Below are 6,945 nucleotides of genomic sequence, written 5' to 3' on the forward strand. Positions count from 1 at the left end.
ACATAGTAGCCTACCTACTTTCATAATATTCGTATAAAGTACCATTTAGCAAACTGCTACGGGCGCATCTTCGCCTCTGGGTAAAAGCATCTGCTAAATGACTACATGACAGTAAAGCTACCTGGTGATTTCATTAATGTTCACATTTCAGATAGGCATAGTTTGGGTGGGTTATAAACCTCAGTGGTAGTACTGCTTATGTCCAAAGAGAGCTGTGAAATCGCACTACCTTCAATACATGGGATGAAGATGTAACATATTCTTGTGAATTGATTACGATATTTGTGAGGAAGAAAGACTAAAGACGGATAGTGCTTTCCATCTGATCCTGCAACCGCTGCTGGATAGGCCTAAGTATGATCCTGCTTGCGCCGGACTGCAGAGAAGTGACATGATATCCCTAGTTGACATTGACTGCTAACAAATCCAGGTGTTAAACGCCAACCTGGTCTGAGCGTGTTGTATTATGTACATTAAGTCGACACTCCATCTAGTATGATACGTTATATTTGGTATGGTTATATAAGACTTGGTTACTTAAGGCAAAAATAAAAGGGTGGGTGGTTGCGAGTTCCAATCTCATCAGACAACTTTTATTACGTATTACGTATTTTAGCTAATTAGCAACTTTAGATTAGCATGTTAGCTAACCCTAACCTTAACCCTTCCCATTAACCCTAACCCTTTTGTTCATCCTTACCCTTTAACCTAAACTTAACCCCTAGCCTAGCTAATGTTAGCCACCTAGCAAGAATTTGTAACATATTCTAGGTTTTGCAAATTCGTAATGTATAATATGAAATGGGTGATGGACATCCACAAATAAATACATACCATACCAAATGTAACATATCAAACTATCATGTCTCAGATTTACATACAGAATACAAAATGCTCTGATACCAGGTTGGAAGGCATCATTGCAAAGTAACAAACTCCTCTTGACTTCAACCTGTTGCGCAATGGTGTATGGAAATTGTATGTTACCGTTCGTTTAGCTGATTGTTGCATCCAAAACATTGACTCAGAGGGCTGTGATATGCCAAATCTTCCAACACAGTAAGATCAGCCATCTCTCAGTCTTTTATAGTATTTCAACAATGGTTTTACTTTCAAATGTACCTCTAATTTAACAAATTACTGTACGTTACTTTATATGGATTATTATAACAAATGCAGTGGTGTTGAAATGATATAGCTTTTTTTTTTTTTGTATTTCCATTGTGAATTCATGCAATGAAAAAGTATTAAATTGCTTTCACAATATCACATTTTAACATACTGTATATTTTCCCCTTTCAACATTTGACAAACAGTTCCATTATTCCACCACTTTGCACTGTGTGAATCAGGTGTGTTAGTGCTGGACTGGAACAGAAGCCAGCAGACCTCCAGGAGCAGGGTTGGCCTGCTCCAGTTGTAATAGGGTTATACATTGTGCAATGTTTAACTTTATAAACTGGGTAGTTCGAGCCCTGAATGCTGATTGGTTGAAAGCCGTGGTATATCAGACCGTATACCAAGGGTATGACAAAACATTTATTTTTACTGCTGTAATTATGTTGGTAACTAGTTTATAATAGCAATAAGGCACCTCGAGGGTTTGTGATTATATTGGCCTTATACCACACCCCCTCGGGCCATATTGCTCAAGTATACAACATTTGCTAATAGGTACACATAACCAGTGATATACCCCTAGTCTCTTGGGACATTCATTGGGACCTCTTCATCTGCGGACAGGCTTTTACAGCTCTCCGTATCTGAAGGCATAAAACATCACAGAATTAGACAGCACTGAAATTATGTTGCTATTGTCTCTCTGTCCTAATAGTTTTCCTTACTAGGGTCTGGAACTGACCACTGGAGCTTCAGTCCTTTCACCCCCTTCCACGGCTGTTATCTACAAATACATTTGGAGCTTGTGTTTTTAATTTACAATGATGCCATTTGATTTACTTAGCTATACAGTAAAGTTAGCTAGCTAGTTAGCAGCTCATACATGTAGCTGGCTATGTAATGTTATTTGATAATCTAGCAAGGCAGGCTAGCTAACTCGGGGTTTACCAAACTCAACCCCCACCCGATGCAAGTTTTGTTTTTTGCCCTAGTGCTACACAACTGATTCAAATAACCAACTCATTATTTTAATCGCCTGTATAGTGCTAGGGCAAAGAAACTCAAACACAAAACCAGGATCAATGTGGTTAGGGTTAGAATCACATTTTAAGACGAGATTGTAGAAATAGGCAGTCTTCTGACATTGTTGGTGTGGTAACTAGTGATTACCTAGAATTAGCTTGTCCCAAGTTACTGCCCCGATGACACAGACTGCTTCCTCAACAACAGTTATGTGAAAAGTTGTTTGATAAACTAGTAGATTAATTACCCAGCCAAGCAGATACAAGCAGTATAGTCATTTTGGTTATGAAGTGCATTATCAAAAGTCTTTGTCCTTTATAACAAAATGCAATTTACCACTTGGCTGTCAATTGTTTTCACCCTGTCACGGGCCTCTGTCAACACCACATAAGATGAGGAAGCACATTTTTTTTTTAGGAGGATTGCCTACTGCAGTTGTTCAAGAGATGTCCAGTTTGCAGCTGAACATGCAACATAGGGTTACCAAGAGCTGACATGCCATGCTCATCAATGGGGCGCTGGCAAAGACCTTACTTCCAGCCTCACCTTTTGCCTGCTCACCAACGGTTGGCAATGGGGAGACCAGTATTAGGTAGGTTTAGTCTGACCTGTTCAAACTTCAACATACTGTAGCATACTGTGCCTTCAGAAAGTATTCACACCCCTTGATTTTTTTTCCACATTTTGTGTTACGGCATTAATTTAAAAGTGATTAAATTGAGATTTTTTTTGCTAATGGCCTGCCTACACACAGTACCCCATCATGTCAAAGTGGAATTATGTTTTTTGATTTAACTTTAAATGGAAATCTGAAATACCTTAGGTCAATAAGGGTTCAACCCATTTGTTATTGCAAGCCTAAATAAGTTAACAAGTCACAAATTGCATGGACTCACTCAGTGTGCAATAAGTGTTTAACATGATTTTTGAATGACTACCTCATCTCTGTATTCCAAACAGAATTATCTATAAGGTCCCTCAGTCGAGCAGGGAATTTCAAACACAGATTCAACTACAAAGACCAGGGACGTTTTCCAATGCTTTGGAAGAAGGGCATCTATTGGTAGATGGGTAAAATAAAATAAAACAGACATTGAATATCCCTTTGAGCATGGTGAAGTTAATTACACTTTTTGGATGGTGCATCAATACACCCAGTCATTACAAATATACAGGCGTCTTTCTTAACTTAGTTACCGGAGAGAAAGGAAACCTCTCAGAGTTTTAACCATGAGGCTAAAACAGAGATTAATGGATGTGATAAACTGAGGATCAACAACATTGTAGTTACTGCACAATACGGACCTAATTTAGTTGACAGATTGAAAGGATTATGTAAATCATGGATTTCTGTATTTTCAAAAAACATGTTTTCACTTTGTCATTATGGGTTATTGTGTGTAGATGGGTGAGAAAAAAGTATTTAATCAATTTTGAATTCAGACTGCAACAACAAAATGTGGAATAAGTCAAGGGGTATGAATACTTTCTGAAGGCACTGTATGTATGTCAGATATTGCCTATACTAACTGCCATTGGTAATAGAACAGTGACTGTGTACAGTGCCTTGCGAAAGTATTCGGCCCCCTTGAACTTTGCGACCTTTTGCCACATTTCAGGCTTCAAACATAAAGATATAAAACTGTATTTTTTTGTGAATCAACAACAAGTGGGACACAATCATGAAGTGGAACGACATTTATTGGATATTTCAAACTTTTTTAACAAATCAAAAACTGAAAAATTGGGCGTGCAAAATTATTCAGCCCCTTTACTTTCAGTGCAGCAAACTCTCTCCAGAAGTTCAGTGAGGATCTCTGAATGATCCAATGTTGACCTAAATGACTAATGAGGATAAATACAATCCACCTGTGTGTAATCAAGTCTCCATATAAATGCACCTGCACTGTGATAGTCTCAGAGGTCCGTTAAAAGCGCTGAGAGCATCATGAAGAACAAGGAACACACCAGGCGGGTCCGAGATACTGTTGTGAAGAAGTTTAAAGCCAGATTTGGATACAAAAAGATTTCCCAAGCTTTAAACATCCCAAGGAGCACTGTGCAAGCGATAATATTGAAATGGAAAGAGTATCAGACCACTGCAAATCTACCAAGACCTGGCCGTCCCTCTAAACTTTCAGCTCATACAAGGAGAAGACTGATCAGAGATGCAGCCAAGAGGCCCATGATCACTCTGGATGAACTGCAGAGATCTACAGCTGAGGTGGGAGACTGTCCATAGGACAACAATCAGTCGTATATTGCACAAATCTGGCCTTTATGGAAGAGTGGCAAGAAGAAAGCCAATTCTTAAAGATATCCATAAAAAGTGTCGTTTAAAGTTTGCCACAATCCACCTGGGAGACACACCAAACATGTGGAAGAAGGTGGTCTGGTCAGATGAAACCAAAATTGAACTTTTTGGCAACAATGCAAAACTTTATGTTTGGCGTAAAAGCAACACAGCTGAACACACCATCCCCACTGTCAAACATGGTGGTGGCAGCATCATGGTTTGGGCCTGCTTTTCTTCAGCAGGGACAGGGAAGATGGTTAAAATTGATGGGAAGATGGATGGAGCCAAATACAGGACCATTCTGGAAGAAAACCTGATGGAGTCTGCAAAAGACCTGAGACTGGGACGGAGATTTGTCTTCCAACAAGACAATGATCCAAAACATAAAGCAAAATCTACAATGGAATGGTTCAAAAATAAACATATCCAGGTGTTAGAATGGCCAAGTCAAAGTCCAGACCTGAATCCAATCGAGAATCTGTGGAAAGAACTGAAAACTGCTGTTCACAAATGCTCTCCATCCAACCTCACTGAGCTCGAGCTGTTTTGCAAGGAGGAATGGGAAAAAAAGTCTCTCGATGTGCAAAACTGATAGAGACATACCCCAAGCGACTTACAGCTGTAATCGCAGCAAAAGGTGGCGCTACAAAGTATTAACTTAAGGGGGCTGAATAATTTTGCACGCCCAATTTTTCAGTTTTTGATTTGTTAAAAAAGTTTGAAATATCCAATAAATGTCGTTCCACTTCATGATTGTGTCCCACTTGTTGTTGATTCTTCACAAAAAAATACAGTTTTATATCTTTATGTTTGAAGCCTGAAATGTGGCAAAAGGTCGCAAAGTTCAAGGGGGCCGAATACTTTCGCAAGGCACTGTATGTGTTCACAGATGCATCTATGGAGCCAGCACTTGAAAACTTGCAGACTGACAGACAGGCAGTGGTGGAAAAAGTACTCAATATTCATACTTGAGTATAAGTAAAGCTAACTTACTAGAAAAGTCACCCAGTAAAATACTACTTCAGTAAAAGTCTAAAAGTATCTAGTTTTAAATGTACTTAAGTAGAGTGGTGGAAAAAGTACTAAATTGTCATACTTGGATAAAAGTACAAAGTAAATGCTATACATTCAATTCCTTACAATAAGCTAACCATAAGGCATGCTTTTCTTGTTTAAAATTATGGACTTATCGGCACACTTCAACACTCCGACATAATTTACAAACACAGTATTTGTGTTTAGTGAGTCTGCCAGATCAGAGGCAGCAGGGATGACAATGCGTTATATTGATAGGTGTGTGAATCAGACCATATTACTGTCCTGCCTGAGTATTCAAAATGATAAGAGTACTTTTGGGTGTCAGAGAAAATGTATGGGTGTAAAAGGTAAATATTTTGTTTAGGAATGTAGTGGAGAAAAAGTAGTCAAATATAAATAGTAAAGTACAGATAGGTAAAAATACTTTAAAGTCGTTTTTTGGGGTAAGTACTTTACACCACTGCAGATGGGCTTGATACTGAGGTCTCTAAATGGAGAGAGACCTGGCACTCTGAATAACATTTTCAGTAGTTCACTTTTACTTGAATTGTCTTTTATTATTGAATTGAACGGTATCAGTCAATATGGGGTTGAAGAAACCCTGTGTATTCGGCGCCAGGATCAGGAAACTCATGTTGTATACAGGACACCAGAAGCATTTGTGGTCATACGCACATCCTTAAAAACATAGGTGCTGGGAATACTAGAAAAGAGCAAGGGCCGCACAATGTTGAAGCTCTCAATTCACTGCTCGATTGACAACGTCAGCAATGACACACCTTAGGAACACCCACACCAAACCACACCCCCAAGCCAAATCACATTTGGCTTCTCTCATGGCCACCAGCATTTGTGGAGCAAGCCAAAAAAACAATGCCAAATCAGCAGGTGCAGTTGCCCTTTAAATACACTACATGACCAAAGTATGTGGACACCTGCTCATCAGACATCTCATTCCAAAATCATGGGCATTAATATGGAGTTGGTCCCCCCTTTGCTGCAATAAAAGCCTCCACTCTTCTGGGAAGGCTTTCCACTAGATGTTGGAAAATTGCTGGGGGACTTGCCTCCTTTCAGCCACAAGAGCATTAGAGAGGTCGGGCACTGATGTTGGGTGATTAGGCCTGGCTCGCAGTAGGTGTTCCAATTCATCCCAAAGGTGTTCAATTGGGTTAGAGTTCAGGGCTCTGTGCAAGCCAGTCAAGTTCTTCCACACCGATCTCGAAAAACCATTTCTGTATGGACCTCGCTGTGTACAATGTCATTGGGCTCCCGAGAAGCGCAGCTGTCTAAGGCACTGCATCTCAGTGCTTAGAGGCGTCACTAGACACCCTTGTTCGAATCCAGGTTGCATCACAGCTTGACTAGTTAAATAAAAAATAAAAATTGTCATGCTGAAACAAGAAAGGGCCTTCCCCCAACTGTTACCACATAGATGGAAGCAAAGAAATGTCTAGAATGTCATTGTA

This window comes from Oncorhynchus mykiss, chromosome 5 (assembly GCF_057628025.1).
Source record: "Oncorhynchus mykiss isolate SJ-2025 chromosome 5, ASM5762802v1, whole genome shotgun sequence".
In the NCBI taxonomy this organism is placed as follows: Eukaryota; Metazoa; Chordata; class Actinopteri; order Salmoniformes; family Salmonidae; genus Oncorhynchus; species Oncorhynchus mykiss.